The 17,495-nt window shown below is 45.6% G+C and overlaps 1 protein-coding gene across 6 annotated transcripts in view; it reads left to right on the top strand.

Annotated features, from left to right (window-relative positions):
* GSG1 (germ cell associated 1) overlaps nucleotides 1–17,495 on the top strand; it is a 108,056-nt gene that overhangs the window by 76,006 nt on the left and 14,555 nt on the right. For 3 of the 6 annotated variants that reach the window (XM_081928602.1, XM_081928598.1, XM_081928597.1), the window contains one exon: nucleotides 17,165–17,264. The gene's annotated coding sequence lies outside the window, so the exon portion shown is untranslated. Of the gene's footprint in view, nucleotides 1–5,912; nucleotides 6,361–6,756; nucleotides 8,000–16,909; nucleotides 17,072–17,164; nucleotides 17,265–17,495 lie in introns of those variants that run through there. The other 3 variants (XM_081928599.1, XM_081928601.1, XM_081928600.1) reach the window with 3 other exon arrangements.

The following is a 17,495-nucleotide window of genomic DNA, read 5'->3' as shown; positions in this document are numbered from 1 at the left end:
GAATGTCTCCACCCCCATCGTCCAGCCCAGACATGGAGGTCCAGCTCCAAGGGCCTTCTGGCGGTTCCTTCACTGCAAGAAGTGAAGCTACAGGGAACCAGGCAAAGGGCCTTCTTGGTAGTGGCCTTCCATCTGAATGCCCTTCCATCAGATGTCAAGGAGATAAATAACTATATGACTTTTAGAAGACACCTGAAGGCATAGGAGTCATTCTTAAGAGCCAAGGAGGTCTTCAACCCCCTCAATAAAATATTTGAGGGCCCCTCAAGTTGATGGGCATTGCCATTCAAATGATGTGCATGCACCACATAATGTGTTCAGTTATGCAGGGTGGGGCTTACCTCCCCCTCCCCCAATATTTTGTTCAAGTTGGCACCCTTGTCTGAAGACAGCCCTGTACAGGGACTTTAATGGTTGGTGTTTTATTGTGTTTTTAATATTTTGTTGGGAGCCAGAGTCCAGTCCTGCTCCTGAACAGTTGATAAGTACTACCTACTACTATTTTTTGCTGGGCCTGGTTGAAAGATGGGGCCATGAAATCATATGCACAGTGCAGGACTTGTTCCTGCACACAATTTCCCCATCCAGCTTGGCTTATGCATGTGCAGAAGCCTGCTTCAAACGCATGGAACATCCATGTGTTGTGCAGACAGAATTTGACAGAATTCAGCACTCTGGGAAGCTCAGCTTTGGCACAGATAAGGAAGCAAGTTTCTAGGCTTACGGCTGCAAATATAGACTTGTCTGTCTAATTAAACTGCAGAAACCAGAGGAAGAAGGGAAGCTGAGTGTAGCATTTCCGGTGGGGCAGGGGCAAGACTTGGGTGCCCTGCATGCTCCCCACCCCCATGACTATCAAAATAGATAATGCAGAATAGGTCAATATGTGTATGTTTTCTGAATTCGCATAGCACATACAGTCTGCAGGACTATGGCTATTATTGCACTACACATTTATTTTATATTTTAAACACAGCATATGCACAGCTCTTATCCAACATTGATGTTCCACGTGGAGACCTGCTGGGCTAGCTCATGGAAATAGCCTTGCACTTTATTGTGCTTGTGGCAATGAAATCTTGCAATGCATGTTGGGGAAGAGGGAGGAGAGTGGGGATGATATAGTAACACACACATCTAGGAAGAGGCAGGAGATGGATGAGAAAGGACAGAAGTGGTGAGCACCAATGAGCAATTTAACTGTGGTTTGTCTCCTTGTCTGAAGCAACAAACTGTAGTTAACTATCTCGCTTGAAACATGTCCACTTCAAGCCATGGTTTACAAAGCTGGCTGGTTTAAATGAACCACAGTTAATGTGAACCATGGTTCCCAATTCAGTAAGCTGTGAGTATCTAAAAGTGGAAGCTTCCAAACTCCTAATCTCAGCTGCATGGGAGGAGGCGAAGAGAGTTCATCCTTGCTTGCGCACATCACACTAAACCATGGTCTAGCATGATGCACAAACATGGCCAGAGAGGGTGAGACAGAAATTGTGTGCCTTATGTGCAGCGATACCTCGACATTTCCCTCTTTCTTGCACTCTACAGTGATGTTACTCTACAGTAACTACAGTGATGTTACTCTACAGTAACTACACTCTACAGTGATAGTAACTCTGTTACTATTATTAATGAGCACTTAGAAAGTACAGGTTTCCAAGCATCTCTCCACTTTTCCCAAGCCCTTTTCCTCAGTGAATTACAGGTTCTTTTTGGTCAGCCACAGATGCAAATTGGGCTTCTGTGACATTTGAGGGTTAAAAGAAAAAGAAGACAAACAGGTATGGGCATATAGAGCTTTTCATAAGTGCTGAAAAGGTCTAGCGTACATTATCCCAGTCATCCTTACAACAACCCTGTACGATAGGCCAGGATTATTATTACCCCGCTATTGCAGGTGGGTTTGAGGCTGTGAGACAGTTACTTGCTTCAGGTTAGCTAGGTGGGACAATCACGGTTCAGCTGAGATTTGAAGCAGGAACTTTTCTGCTTTAGATGTGCTTTCCCCTAACAAGGATGAGCCAGAGTGAAATTGTATAATCCTTATTTTTCCCAACACACAGCCTTGCCCACAGTTCCCAGAAGGGAGAAAGAGTGACCATTTGCACAAAATGAAACATTTAGCTAGTTGGCAGCCACTCCCCTTTACATGGCCCAGAGGTCTCCTTGGCGAGGCAATTTTAAATTTAATTGTGCTGATAAAACATTGCATGTGTCAGAGAGAGAGAGAGAGAGAGAGAGAGAGAGAGAGAGAGAAGCATGTTCATTAATGAAGACAGAAGATGAAGGGTAGAGATGGGTGAGTGAGACAGGATAGGATATCTTTGCAAAAATAAAATAAAAATACAAGCATTTCAAAGTTTACATTGCCGAGAAATGAGATGGGTTTGAATAAACCTAGCTAAAAGCGGTCGTGTATTCTGTCCGATGCCTGCTTGGCGGGAGGCCATGGCACAACCCTCGGTGACATCAGGGGAGAGCCTATAGTTGGATGAGCATCAACAGGCTCCACCTACTGGTGAATAAACCCCCTTGTTTTAGACATCCAATGCCTAAGCCAATACCTTTTCACTGCTGTAATCAATAAAGTTGTGGCCTTTACTTGCCCATTAACCTTATATCATGTGTCCTTGTGTATTCATTTCACATTGCGGGGGTCGGGTCCTCGAACCACAACCAGCTGGCTTCAGCCTTCTTAAGCACAGCTTCCAGCAGCAGGAACAATGCTTGTAGTTCCTGGTCCTACCTTGCTGCTTCCTGCTTGTTTTGACCCTTTACCTCATGAATATCAGATTCTCTGACTCCTGGACCATCTGCTGCTCGCCCAACCCTAGGACTGGACCGGACTCTGGATGCTGACTCTGCCTCCAAGGTGAGCACACCTCAAAGGCTCTTCCAGTTGGCTGGCCTCCCACTCCACTGAGCTGAGCTCTGCATGTTTTGTTGCTCAGCAATGAGAGCACAACGATATCTGATCTCTTGACTGTCCTTCCTGCTTTGCAGGGGGTTAGACTAGATTACCCTTGGGGGTCCTTTCCAACTCTACCATTCAAGGATCTCTGCCCCATCACTGAAAGCTTTGAGGGAGTTTCTGTTCATGGTCCCCTATGGTTCCCATCCACCACAAGCAACCTGAGTACTGTGGGCCCAGTTCTGTGGAACCCCCCCCTTCCCTGTTTAGCTGCAGGGGCTTGACAAAAAACATATTTATTTCTGCAAGCATTTTACAGGATCCCCCTCCCCGTTTTTTATGACTAATTTCACTCCATCTTATCCATTGCATGCTTCAGTGCTTTTCTGTGTGAAAGATGATGTTGATGAATTGTAAAATGCTTTCTCCTCCCTTCTTCCTCTGCCCTCTCCGCCCCTCGTTATTGAGTTTGTGACCAACGTTTAATTAAAAAGTTGATAAGAAATAGGTGCCAGTACTAAATACTAGTGCACACCATTGGGGGAGGGGGGGAGAACACTGGTACTCTTTTAAATTTGATCAGAAAGATATATGGTATATAAATAGCTTAAATAAAATTAATAAATAGATTCATTAATGGTGCAATTCTTATATTGTACACGGCTATTTTATTTAAACAGGCTGGCCACGCTCTGCTCCAATCCTGTACCAGGCAGTAGGCTGAATTCCCAGAACTTTTGTAGCAAGCTTTTTGGCTGCTGTTTTTAGATGTCTGTGGTTAGCTGTGGTGGGAAGATTTTCTAAGTGGGGAGAGGGAGTTGGAGGGGAACTTGCACACTTCATAAAGGGCCCCCAACCTTTCCTCTCTTAACCTGGACCCTGATTTATCCCAGACAAACATCATGCCTGAGAGCAACATTATGGGAGAGGTGTTTCCAGGACTAAGGTGAAACTGTGAAGCTCCCTTGTTTATTTTTGCTATTGGCTGCTGCGTGTCGTTTACGTAACCTTGTTATACTTATAGTATTGAAATGTGAGTGGTTTTTTTTTTTTTGCATGCTATTATATTTTTGCTTTGCTATGTTATTATGTAGTTTTGTAGTGTTTTTGTTAGAAAGGCATCCATGTTTATGTATTGTAAGTTGCTTTGATCACAATTTTGTGTGTGTGTGGAAAAGAGGTGTACAAATAAAATGAATGAATGCCCCTTCCAGTTTCTAGAGGAGGTAGTCATAGGATCATAAAATGGTGGGATTGGAAGGCACCCCAAGAATCATCTAGTCCAATTCCCTGCAATGCAGGAATCCCGATTAAAGCATTTGTAACAGATGGCCACCCAACCTCTCCTTAAAAACCCCCAAGGAAGGAGAGTCCACCACCTTTTGAGGGAGTCTGTTCTACCATAGAATAGCTCTTACCATCAGAAAGTTCTTCCTGGGAAACCCAGCTGGATGGGTGGGGTATAAATAATACTGTAAATTATTATTTATTATACTTGGAATCTCTTTTCTAGTAATTTGAATCCATTATATGAGTCTGCTGCAGTAAGAACAAAGTCCTGTGGTACCTTGACGGCCAACAAATTTAATCTGGAATACATTTTCATGGTAACAAGGACCACCTTTTATATCCTTGATGCTTGCTAATGCTTGTGAGTGAGCTGCTTATATTTTCTCCGTTGTCAATAGGGCTGGGGGAGAGACCTGCTCAGTTTGCCTTTTAATGCAAACCTGCCTAACTCACACCAATCAGCAGACCAAAACACAAGCTGTCATGCACAATTCACATTCCACTGAATTTTGCAATGCAGACAGAGACTGTGCAGAAAAATGCATATATTAATGAAAATAAGTTAACACAACAATGTCTCTTGTAAACAACACAGCAACACTCCAAGGCTGCCCCATCCAAAGGGAAGCTGGGCTGCCATCTCTGGCAGTTTTCTCTGCCTCCGGAAAGTGGGAGGGCCACCAAGCATATAGTCCCTGTGTGGCAAAAGCAAAGCATAGCCAACCCAGCAGAGGTGTTGCAGCAGCTTATCTTCTGACGCTTTGCAACGTGTCTGAACCTGGTTTTAATAATATGGCATTCAACTCCCTCCTTTTTCCCCTCCGCCTCTCAGGATTCTGGCACGCTGCCTGTGTGTACTATACATACAAAGAAGGAATTTCAACATGAAGGCTTGAAATGGATCCAAGTCCTTGTAGCTTCCTGAGAAGAGACCGAGAAATAACGAGTTGTGGGTTCTGTGATTATAGGCTATCCTTACTTATAAACAAAAACAACCTTTCCCAGCCAAATCCACCCGAGTTTGCCTGTTCGTGTTGTCCTTTAGCTGCTATATTTTAGGCACAAGGCTTCGCAAAAATGCCCTGTCTTTCAGGAGATCGTCATCCGGCCTGTGGTGCAGTGGCTGAACTGTTGGACTATGACCTTTGAGATGAGGGTTCAAATCCCTACTCAGCCATGAAGCTCACCTTGCGCAAGTCAGTCTCTCATAGCCTATCCTCCCTTGCAGGGTCGTTGTGAGGATAAAACGGGAGGAGGCCAATGTATGCCACCTTGAGCTCATCAGAGGAAAGGTGGGATATAAACGTGATGGATAAATACATAAATACAACTAGAGCCAGGGCTTTCTCGGCCGCGGCTCCAATCTGGTGGAATGCTCTGTCTCAAGAGACTAGGGCCCTGCAGGACCTGACATCTTTCCGCAGGGCCTGCAAGACAGAGCTGTTCCACCAGGCCTTTGGTCAGGGTGCAGCCTGACCCCCTCCTCTGGCAATCTGCAGAGAATTTTGCTTAATTGGTTGCCATCAATTTGATTTTAATTTGATTTTAATTAATTTTATAATGAATGTTTTTAGAATGTTGGATTATTTTGATTGTTGTCAGCCTCCCTGAGCCCAGCTTCGGCTCGGGAGGGCGGGATATAAATAAAAATTATTATTATTATTATTATTATTATTATTATTATTATTATTATTATTTTATTATTATAAAACTCTGGGAGCCATCAGTACAGGCTGCAGCCGTAGTCCGCATGGAAGAAGTTGAAGCAAATTGTTTCACATGCAAGAACTGCAGTCGTAGTCAGGAGTCGCACTCTGTTATATTGGTGCTGAATGCAGTGGAAAATAGCTCTGCTGAGGCCATTCCTTGCTATGCAAATATGAACCGTAACAAAATAATAATAATTAAAGATTCCCAGAAGTTTCTGCTCCTGTTTCAGTGGGACTCCTCCTAACATTTGGAATTTGGAAAAGACATGTGTCTGGAACAGCAAAGGGGGTTGGAATTTCCCTTTGGAAACTTTCTCGTGGCAAGGAAACGTAAAGAAATAATTACGGCATCAGTAATGCTGGCTTATGTGGCAAGCCCTGAGCACCGGGAAGGAACAATTGATGAATGGAGAGACACGTGGGCGCACAGGGATCTCTTCTGCTTAAGAGGTTAGTTCAAGGCAAGAAGAGGAGAGCGCTTGGAATGAAGTGGGCAGTTGTCACATGGCAAAGAGACATCAAAGAGCTGTCAGAGATTGGGGGGTGGCATTTTTCAAGTACGCAGATCAGGTGTGAGTACCGGGTTGCTTTGACAAATGGAATCCAATAACTACAAAATGTGCTGCAGATATTCATGTTGGCTCTCTCAGGGATTACGGGGAATCACATGTCACACACCAAGGAGACTGTTCTTGACCTAGTTGACAGCAGCTGGCGCATCTGCCATTGCCCTGCTTCTCCTCTGCATGGTGGGCAAAAAGAGTTGGTGGTCCCATGATGCACCAGGGGAGTGTGGCTGCTTAGACCCGCACTGCAACGCAGACTGGGCTCAGGGCATCACTCTTGCCTGTCTGCTGTCATGGCAAGGGTAGCAAATATTTGCAAATGTCTTTACTGGTAGCTATGACCCTGCTGGTGGGAAGAATGAAACTCCTCATGTTCCTAGGTGGGAATATCCCATCAATTGCCTAGCTGGGTGAAGAAGTGGATCCAGAGATGGCTGTTGTCTGCATGCTCTTCTTGTTTCCTGGACAGCTGCTGGTGGAAGCAAGAATTCTGAACTAGATGTGCCTTGGCCTTTGCCAGCAAGGCAATCCTCGATGTTCTTACATGCCACCTTTCATTTCTCCCATTTCCTCCCTCTTTCTGATCCAGTCTCTGAAATGCCACCTGTCCCTGCAAGATTTCATCTCCAGTCTGAGATAGCTGGGCCTGCAGCTGTCAAGGACACATCATCCCGCTTCTGCTTCACAATAAACACAGTTTGTGTATATGTTTGTGTACACACAGATGTTTAAGACATTTTCATGTTGCCCGTCAGTAAAACGTCCAAGGCAGTTTACAACGAAGTAGTAAAATTCACAACAATAAGAGCCACACAACAGCAATCAAATCGATAAAACAGCAGAAAGCAGCTCTTTGAAGCAACTGGTAACGTTCAGCAAAACAGGCAAGATGATTTATTATTATTTTTATCACTGCCAGCTATCAGGAATCATTGGAATCCAACCTCCTTTCGAAAACAAGGGCCCCGTAATCCTCCTTCTTTCATGGCTGAAGATGGAAGTCCTGAGAGACCCATTTTCTCAAAAGCCCACACCCTCATTTGGAGCCACAGAAGCCATTCTCCAGCAGACAGAAAAGCTTTCTTGGTGTGAGCCCTGAAGCTTCAAAGCCTTTTCTCCCCCTTTCCAAACATGACCAAATAGCTGGCTAGAATCAGGATAAAAATGAAATCATTTTCTCTAGATACAAATGTAAGTCATTCAGCAGCAGCAACGTATTTGAGCCATTGCCGGAGAGGAAATAGCCTGCTGCAATTACCCTCCAGGGTAACTTGCAGTGTATGAAAAGGGAGCCACATCGTGTACATAAGGTGCCAAAACACTGGCTGCTATTACTAATAATTTATATAACACTTGTTAAAACTTTACATGATGCTTTGCAGTTCTTATTGTGTTTGCTGTATCAAAATCTTCTTGAGAAAGGTTGCAATTTTTGTTCCCATTTTACAGGCGAGGAAACTGAAGACTGTGCTCAGTGACTGCAAATGAATGGTGATCGACTCCCTGAGTAACTCAGGGCCAAAGTAGGCATGACCGTGAAAGTGTCTTTCTCTGCGGGATAGCTCAGTCAGTAGAGCATGAGATTCTTAAGCTTGAGATTGTGGGTTCATGCCACGCGTTGGACAAGATGACCCTCGTGGTCCCTTCCAATTCTACAATTTTATTATAGGGTGCTTTGTTTGTTTGTTTGCAAATGCCAAGAGCATCCACTTGTGCTTCGAGGACCCGAACCCTGCGCAGTGGAATGAAACACAAGGACACGTGATATAAGGTTAATGGGCAAGAAAAGGCCACAACTTTATTGATTACAGCAAGTGAAAAGGTATTGGCTTAGGCATTGGATTACGTCAGCTGACTCCACCCACTTGGAGAGGGGTGAGTCTAAAAAACAAAGGGGGTTTATTCACCAGTAGGTGGAGCCTGTTGATGCTAAGCCAACTATAAGCTCTCCCCTGATGTCACCGAGGGTCGTGCCATGGCCTCCCGCCACGCAGGCATCGGACAGAATACACGACCGCCGGATTCCTTTAACGGAATACCCAACAATTGAAGGCGCAGGCGATGGCCACACCTAGCCCTTCGACACCACAACACATTATTCCAATGCCTAACCTACCCACCAATACCACGAAAGTTGTGACGATTGCTACGAGGTAGGCGAAAAATCCAAAAAGCCTAATGCCAAATGGAAAAATTCCTACCAGCCCCCCCCCCCACCGAACAACCAGGGCAACCAACCTAAGGTCCATAGCAAGGCCAAAAGAAAACTGGAACCCTGCTCTAAGGGAGTGGAGGGTGGGTGACTTGCGACGGGACGATGAAAAGTGAGGGCTGGAGGCTGGCGCCGCAGCAATTTAGGCTGCTGTACACGCCCCCCCTTGAAGGCACCTGGTTGGGTGCCTGGCCGAGGGCATGGGCGCCAGCCAGGTGAGTGGGAGGCAGGGGGCAAATGCCCCCTGCTTGAGGCGGAGTCCGGCTCCCGGCCACAACCACTCCCCTCTCTTGCAGGGAGGAGAGTCTGCTGAAAGGCAGGAAATGATTTGGACTGCAGGAGCAGGAAGGGAGGAATTAACATTTTTTTGTTGTGGTCCCAAGGAAACTCACTCCTCTGAAGCTCGTATTTGTTTTGGTGGGCAACCCTTCCTTGGCACCAATGGAGGATTACCTACCAATGCAATAACACCCTTTGAGTCGGGATTTTCCTTAGGATTCCAGCAAGGTTGGCTCACTTTCCTCTGAAGCGAGATGCGTTGGCACTCTTATAAAGGTGGCTTTAGGGCAGCACAACTGGTTCGCCTGCACTGTGCACTGACCCAAGAGGGCACCACAACAATGACTTAAAATGTCATTGTAGGTGGGAGAGGCAGGGGGCACCTCTGAAATTTGAAAGCCCAGAGTATGCCAAATTGGACTGCTTTGTTGAAATTGAACGTGCTGCTACAGTGGAGAAAATGAGTGCTATAGAAAGATGGGGGCTGGGAAGCAGCTGGAAGAGGAGAGGATAGAACTGTGAGTGAAAAGGGTCTTTTCCCCATCCTCCGGACCCCCTGGGAAACTCAGCAAACTGGCTGTACTTGGAACTGAGTGTGGAAGGTGCAGCTGAATGGGACACAGCTGAGGGCAGCCAGAGGAGGTACCTTGGGCCTGCCCAGGGCTTTTCTTCTAGAAAAAGGGGTGCTGGAACCAAAGTTGAGCCCCACCACCTTATGCCGCCAACGTCTGCCGCGCTGCTCCAACCACTGTGCTGTCCGCCTCCTCCACCGCACAGCCTTGAGCGCTGTGTCAGGGAATGGCACTGCAATGCTTCAGAGGTGCCAGAATGCACCAAAGAGGTGCCAGAACTCATTTCCGGTGAGTTCTGGCTGGAAAAAAAGCCCTGGGTCTGCCCATGAAAAGCAAGTAGAGTGAGAGACTAGGGTGGCCGCTGTTTCCAGGAACCCTTCTCATTGTGAGACTTTTGTGGGTGAGCTGAGAGTTTGTTTGGACCCTGGGTGAGAACCTGGATGCCTCAGAAGAAAAATGAATGTGTATATATCTATATATCTATATCTATATATATGTTTGTGTGTGTGTGTGTGTGTGTGTGTGTAAAGTAACATTTTTTTAATATGACTGTGTATTTTTGTAATGCTTTGTTTAAGTTGTCTGCTGCTTCAGTTTCTTCTACACCGCTTAGAGATATATTTTAATATATTAAGCGGTATAGAAATAACCAATTAATAAATCATGACATCGCGCCACCTGAGGCAGGGAGGCTGGCCGCTGCTGTTGGATTCTCTGTTTCACACCTGACACAGGAAAGGCAGCAAAGAAAACTTACGCACCGCTGCTTCTCTCAGTGGTTGTGATATGCAAAGCCTGAGGTGGCCTTCAGGGCCTAAGCAAAGAGGCAGAGGAAGATCTTCCGAAGGGAAACTCTGAAATAATCTCTGGCCGCCTGTCTCTCTTTGTGTGTGGCGGGGGTGGGGGTGGGGGTCTCTCTCTTGAAACAGACCCTTCCAAGGACCTACATTCTTTGGCCTCACTTAAAAGAGTTCCCACATCTGGGAGAGGAAAGGAAGAAAAGAAAGGAGGCTTTGTCTGTTTTTTGTGTTGTGGGTGTGTTTTTAGTAAACATGAGTGAATTGCATGTTTCAAGATGGAACTTCGTTTCAGAAGAAGGACAGCCGCACCTTTGATAAAAGGGTGCATTGAATGGACTAGAGGATAGTCATAGTGCCTGTCCCGTGCTTTTTTATCCCTCCCATTTCTTTTTGTAGTGTTGGAGGAGCACCAGAGTGCTTCTGGAGCTAGGGATAAGTCAATCCCAGTTTCTCTGCATTTCTAGTTTTTACCTTCTGAAGTTTGCTTCTCCACATTTCCACAGCTCTTCCTGGTTTTTTTTTTTTTTTAAAGAAAAAACCATCATGAAAATTCACCAGCATTTTTGTGCCCATTCTTCCTAATGTGCACATGCTGTATGCAATTTTGCCTAATGCACACAATTTCACAAAGTATTTTCCCGTAATGCGATGCATTTTTGTGTTATTGTTGCAGATAAATGCATTTTATGCATACTTTACACAAGTAAGTGCATTTTTTACTTGGCTGGAGAACAGCACCTCAGAATTTGGAGAAGCGTGGATTTCAAAGAATGGTTGTGTTTCTGTTTGCATATTGTTTTGGATATTGTGAATTAGAAAGGTTTGCCTTTAAATGTGAACTGAATCAGATTTCCTCCCTATCCCTCACTATATAGAGCTCCATCATTTCCTCTTCTCCCCGCCCCCACTTTCCTGAGTGAGATTTTTTGTTTCCTTGGGGGAATGAAAGGTAATAACAAGCCTATTCATATTTCATGAGTTTATCATACTTTGCTCCTGTTGTCCCTAAGTCTGTATGAAGTTTCTTTTCTGGTCAATTGTCCTTTCAATTTAGAGAGTTGCTATAGTGAGCTTCATTCCCCTCAGAAGCTAGAATGTTTGTGAATATTCCCAGACTTCATATACTGTCACTGCCCATAAAGGTAAAGGTAAAGTTACCCCTGCCCGTACGGGCCAGTCTTGCCAGACTCTGGGGTTGTGCGCCCATCTCACTCAAGAGGCCAGGGGCCAGCGCTGTCTGAAGACACTTCCGGGTCACGTGGCCAGCGTGACATCGCTGCTCTGGCGAGCCAGAGCTGCACACGGAAACGCCGTTTACCTTCCCGCTAGAAAGCGGTCCCTATTTATCTACTTGCACCCGAGGGTGCTTTCGAACTGCTAGGTTGGCAGGCGCTGGGACCGAACAACGGGAGCGCACCCCGCCGCGGGGATTCGAACCGCCGACCTTTCGATCGGCAAGCCCTAGGCACTGAGGCTTTAACCCACAGCGCCACCCGCGTCCCTACAGCGCACCCGCGTCCCATAGGTGCATGCTATAAATGCAGAATCTTACTGCCTCCCCTAGGAATTGAGTAGAAGATCAAGCTTTGTTTTTAAACTTTAACACAGAATTATGTCCATTTTATTGCTTCCTGTTTTAGCACTCAGAGTGATTTGATTTTGTGTACTGCTCAAAATGGACGAGGCTTCTGTGCAAACTTAAAACAGCTTGCCACATTGTTTTATTAATGCTCAAAAACCTTATTCCATTGCAAAAGAAAATACCTATTACTTGAGTAAAAACAAAGGTTTCATTCTGTTTGGCCAAGAAGGCTCTGGAAAATTAAATTGGAGGTCTCATGTAAATGGTTGAATATACCACAGATTCGTCCCTCAATTCAGACCCTGTGCTAATGAGATTGTATGAGATCACTGATGAGATTGGAGCAATACACCTCTAATTAACACCTTATTTGAATGGAATAGCATCTCACATTTCTAAGCTGTGCTTTTTATAGACATCCTGGTTTTGAGAAAGGAGGGGGAAATATTTCAAATATTTGCTCAACCCAAATGAACCTTCCTTCTATGAAACTCACATGGAACAAGGCCAGTCTTAGTGTGTACATTCCCTTCCTTTTATATTTATATTGCATCATGATGTGTCAAAGTTTGCTGTGACTTAGCAATATCTTTATTCCTTGTCACAACTGTAACATTCTTATGGCATTGCTGGACATCTCATTCCTCTTGTTCATCCCCAAGCTAGGAGCAGCCTCATTAAAGCAGCAACTTGCAAGCAAATTCTTGATGCAGATGACTGCGACATTTCAACATGACTTTCTGGTTTCTTTTGAGCACAGTAGCTACATGCACAGCATCTCAATTCTGTGTAATGTTTCTGTTTGTCAACCACACCCTCCTGCTCCTCAGATTTCTGCATGTTCATTCAGAGGTGCTCCTCCCTTCCTCTTTTCTTCATACCATCGCTGGCTAACAAAAACAAGCCCCGGTCACCAACAGCAGGGTCCAATTGCTTAATCTTACTCTTTTCTCCAGAAAGCAATTTTTATTGGGATGCATTTCTTAGCAGCACTGTAGGGGGCAGCAGAGATCCTCACCTTAAGATTCGTCCTCCATTCCCTGCCCTATCCCCCTCTGTCAGGCCACAGGAAATATTCATCTCAGAGCTGCCCCCTGCTTTAGGTTTGGACTGATGCGGAACAGTGGTACAGTTTTACTCCATGCTGTCCATCAGGTTGCTAGCTCTTGTCTCCGGAATGCAGCCCTGTATAGAGAAGTTTTTAATGTTTTATGTTTTACTGTGCTTTTAATTTGTTGGAAGCTGCCTTTTCTTGGACAACCCGAAGTCACTCTGCTTTTTTGTTCTTCTGATCTTCTCTGCTTTGGACAAACCACCCAGTGGCGTAGCGTGGGGGGGTGCAGGGGGGGCCCGGCCGCACCGGGCGCAACATCTGGGGGTTAGGGTTAGGGGGCGCAAATTACTTGCCTTGCCCCGGGTGCTGACAACCCACGCTACGCCACTGAAACCACCACAAATCAAACCCAGATAATCTGATTTTTTAAAAATGCTTGTCAGGAATAGGGTGGCAAGCAGTCCACTAGGGCTACTGAGGTACTGCCTTGCCAATGAAAATATCAAGCAATTATTATTATTATTATTATTATTATTATTATTATTATTATTATTATATTTATTTATTTATTTATTTTAACAAACCTTGAAATCTCAAGATCTCACACTTTCCTTTGCCCCACACATTTTTATACTTCTCTTTGAAGTCGGAGGAGCTCTGCAGATCTTTCTGTCAATCTCCTGTTCTCCGGCCAGTCAGAGCTTTGCACCACCCAGTCAATCTTAATCCCCAAAGTCCCAAAGCAGTCCCTCCCATGTGGGGACAATCAGAGGGTGTTTTGGGTAAGTTTGCCAACTGATAATAGAAGAAAATGCCCTGCCCTGCTCTTGTGCCTTTCATGAGAAGTTGAATGCCATAGGTGAAGCTAGGGACACAGTACTTTGACCAGCTCATATTGCTGTCAAAGGTTCAGGAAGAGGGCTTGGTCCAAAGAGTTGGCTTGGCTGCTCCAATCCTTGCTTGCACAGAGCGAAAGCATGTAAACCCAAGTGTGATTCATACCCTGTGATTCATGCACATGATTTCCATGGGAAACAAGCATATTTTTGATGCCACCTACAGCAGCTTGCACATGCTCAAGAGTACAGGCATCGGCTTTCTGCAAAAGAGGAGCCTTGAATATGTGGATAGTGATGAGGAAATCCCTGTAGCTCACATCAGCTTTGCTGGAGAAATAAGCCGAGCTACTTCCCACCAAACTGGGAAGCAGGGTGCCTGATTTGCAGGCCAAAGCTTGGTTCACCCCCCCCCCCGTAACACCCCAAATCCTCTCCCTTTCACTCACATGGCCCCTGGTCCCTAACCTGCTCTCTTTAAACCCCACTGACTGGCCAGACCAGCAGCTGCAGAACTACAACTGCAGGGAGAACTATCTCCTCCCACAAACCCCTTGGAAGATGCCATTTCCCAAGGGCATCCTTAGGAAAATCATATTTTCCAGGATTCCTTGGGACCTTTTGTCCTGGCACAAGGCTCTGGAGTTTTCCCTCTTTTGATCTCCCCACAGCACCTCTGCCAGGGATTGGAGGCTGGCTGAGTGAAAGTGCCATGGACTGGCCAAGTCAGGGTGAGGACTTCATCATCCGCAACTCACATGTAATGCTGGTGAAATAAGTGCATTGTTCCCTTCCTAGAAATGATCTCTGTGCCGGAAAACGGTTTTGTTTGTGGGAAACAGACCTCACGAGTAATATCCAGCCCCAGCCAGACACTCCTCATTGCCTGAAGCCAGAAGAAGAGGAATTACACAGTACAAACTGTTGCTATAGCAACCACTACCACACCCACTGGCACAATGTGATTAAATTATGGGCTGGGCATTCCTGTTTTCCACACATAGGAAAACAACTGTCTGAATACCAATGACCCCCAACACAATTGCTTGATTTGTTTTTACAACTCTGCAACAATTATTTCACACAATTCCCCGCATAGGTACCCCACTGTATGTCTGTCTGTCCTAGAAACTTCTTCTGTGATAGATATGTATCTAGCTTAACAGTTTGCCCAGTTTATATATTAGGGTTGCCCTTGAGCTGGTGCAGAGTGTCTATCCCTCACAGCTAAGGAACCACTGCCATCTCCCAATTCCTTAATTCCTGACACATTGCATTGTCTTTAGGGAAACGGGTCATAGCTTAGTGGCAGAGCATCTGATTCGCATGAAGAAGGTTCCAGATGTTATCCCTGGCATCTCCAGGAAGTGGTGGGAGAGACCCTCCCCCAACTGAAACCGTAAAGACCCACTGCAGATCAGTGTAGACAATACGGACAATCAGCACCAAACTCTTTTTTTAATGCTTCATTGAGTGACCATACATCTCTGCTTCCCCCCCATCTCTTTTACTAAAAAAAAAAGCATTTTCCAGATATGTATATTTCCCCCCTGTTAGCATAGTAGTGGCTTGTGTACTATCCAGTGAGAGAAGAATGTCTCTAGGTACTTATTGTAAACTTATGTAATTCCACTCCCCTCCCCCCACCTTTCCACTGAAGAAATCAAAGTCCCCTCTGGGCTGGACAGAGAACATCTTTCCAATGTTCCCAGTGTTCTCCAGAAAGAGACTGCATAATTGGCAATTAAGGCTTAATAGCATGAGCTTGAGAAATCCCTGGTTCAAATCTCCCCTCAGCCTCAGTCCACTCATCACCTGCTGTGTGAGGATGCTCATATTGATTAGTCTGTCACGGTGCCCCATTGCGCCAGAAGCAGTTTAGTCATGCTGGCCACACGACCCGGAAAGCTGTCTGCGGACAAACGCCAACTCCCTCGGCCTAAAGCGAGATGAGTGCCGCACCCCATAGTCACCTTTGACTGGACTTAACCATCCAGAGGTTCTTTACCTTTTACCTTATTGATTAGTATTGATCAGTAAAACTAACTTGCTTTACGGTGTTGTCGTAAGGATTACCAAGATAAGACCAAGTTCCTTATCCCTGGGCTAAACATCCATTCAAGTGACATAACTGAGGCTGGCAAGACTTTCTTTGAGGAGCGCTTCTAGATTAGGACACAGCACCTCGTGCAAAAGTGGAAATCCCGCCGCTTCTGTGACATAATTCAGAATGAATGAACAAATTTGGAAATAATCAACCCATGATGGAAATGAGACATTTGGTCAGGACCCTCAGAAATTTGAGGCTTTGTTAAGACAGACAGAAATGGGTAACGGGTGCTCACATTTCACTTCTAAGCTTACAATTTCCCATCATGCAGGACCAAAAATTCCTATTGTGGCTCCATCTGATCTTCATATTTATGTAACTGGCATTTTTTGAGCATTGGAATGCCTCCCCCCCCCCATGTATAGGATTCACACACACACACACACACACACACACACACACACACACACACACAGCAACCTCCATGATATTCTCTCTCCCCCCCCCCAACCTTTTCTTTTCTTTTAGAAAACTATCTCTCTCACGCTCGCTGTTGTTCTTTCTCATTCATTTGAATGAACTCTGGAGTCTACTTTACTAAGAGTAGACAAGACACAGCTGCTAGGGGACCCACAAGACTTTGGATCTTTGTGGCGGAACACAAGGCTGAGCATCTTTTGGGCATCTGTTGCCATTGCAATGAATGGCCACGCCGCAAGGCTTGGGGAGGAAGAATTGTGACAAACACCCCTCTTTGGATAATAAGCTCTGATTCCGGAGCTTTCTAATACCCAGTATTAAGTCATTTCCTATTTTTAAAATCTCCGGAGGGGTTTGATGCCTTTCATAGTAGGGGATTTGTGAAAGCCAATCACGTCTCCCCATCAAATGTAGTTACCAGCTAAAAATGCGCTTCCCACGTATACTGCTGCTAAGGAAGGGTTAAAGAGCTAAATAAAGGTTACAATCTGAGTGGAATTACTTAGGGCTCAAGCAAACAGACAAAACAAAAAAACACTGTCATTTGAGTCTGTCTCCAGCTTTGAGAGGTCTAGCAGTCTCGGTGCTATTGCCCTGGGAAGGATACTTCCTCTGCAGAAGCCAAGGAGTGAAAAGGACCATCTCCTGGGAATTTTTTTAACTCAAGTGGGCAAAAAAGAGAAGCTGTAGGGTTGGATGTAACCAGCGCCTCATCGGATGAGCTGCCTGGGTATGGCTGATTCTCTCTCTCTCTCTGCATTTCTCTGTGCCTTGTCCTGTTTTGGTGTTCCTGTTTGTGATGAAGTCCCCCATCTCTTTTCAGGGCTGCTACCAAGGACTCATCATTGAAGCACCACTGGAAGAAACCTCCTGTGCCCCCCGTGAGGAGCTATGAAGAGCTGTGCCATCTTTGAGAGTCACAGGTGGGGTGTTGCCCTTTGAACTGGGAGGGCAGGGCTGCCGATTCAGCACATCTCATCTCTACCGGGGGAGACCACTTGGGTCCTGCCATGGGGCATCTGTTTGGCCATTGTGAGAATGGGATCCTGGAACAGATGGGCTCTTGGCCTGATCCTGCATGGCTCTCCTTATGTTCTTATGACTAACATTGACTCGGTGTCATTAAGTATCACCCATTGAGACATGACCTGAAT

This window comes from Podarcis melisellensis (assembly GCF_964234715.1).
Source record: "Podarcis melisellensis genome assembly, chromosome: 10".
Taxonomy (NCBI): domain Eukaryota; kingdom Metazoa; phylum Chordata; class Lepidosauria; order Squamata; family Lacertidae; genus Podarcis; species Podarcis melisellensis.
Note: the sequence above shows the minus strand (reverse complement) of the source record. Positions and strands in the feature narration are given on the sequence as shown.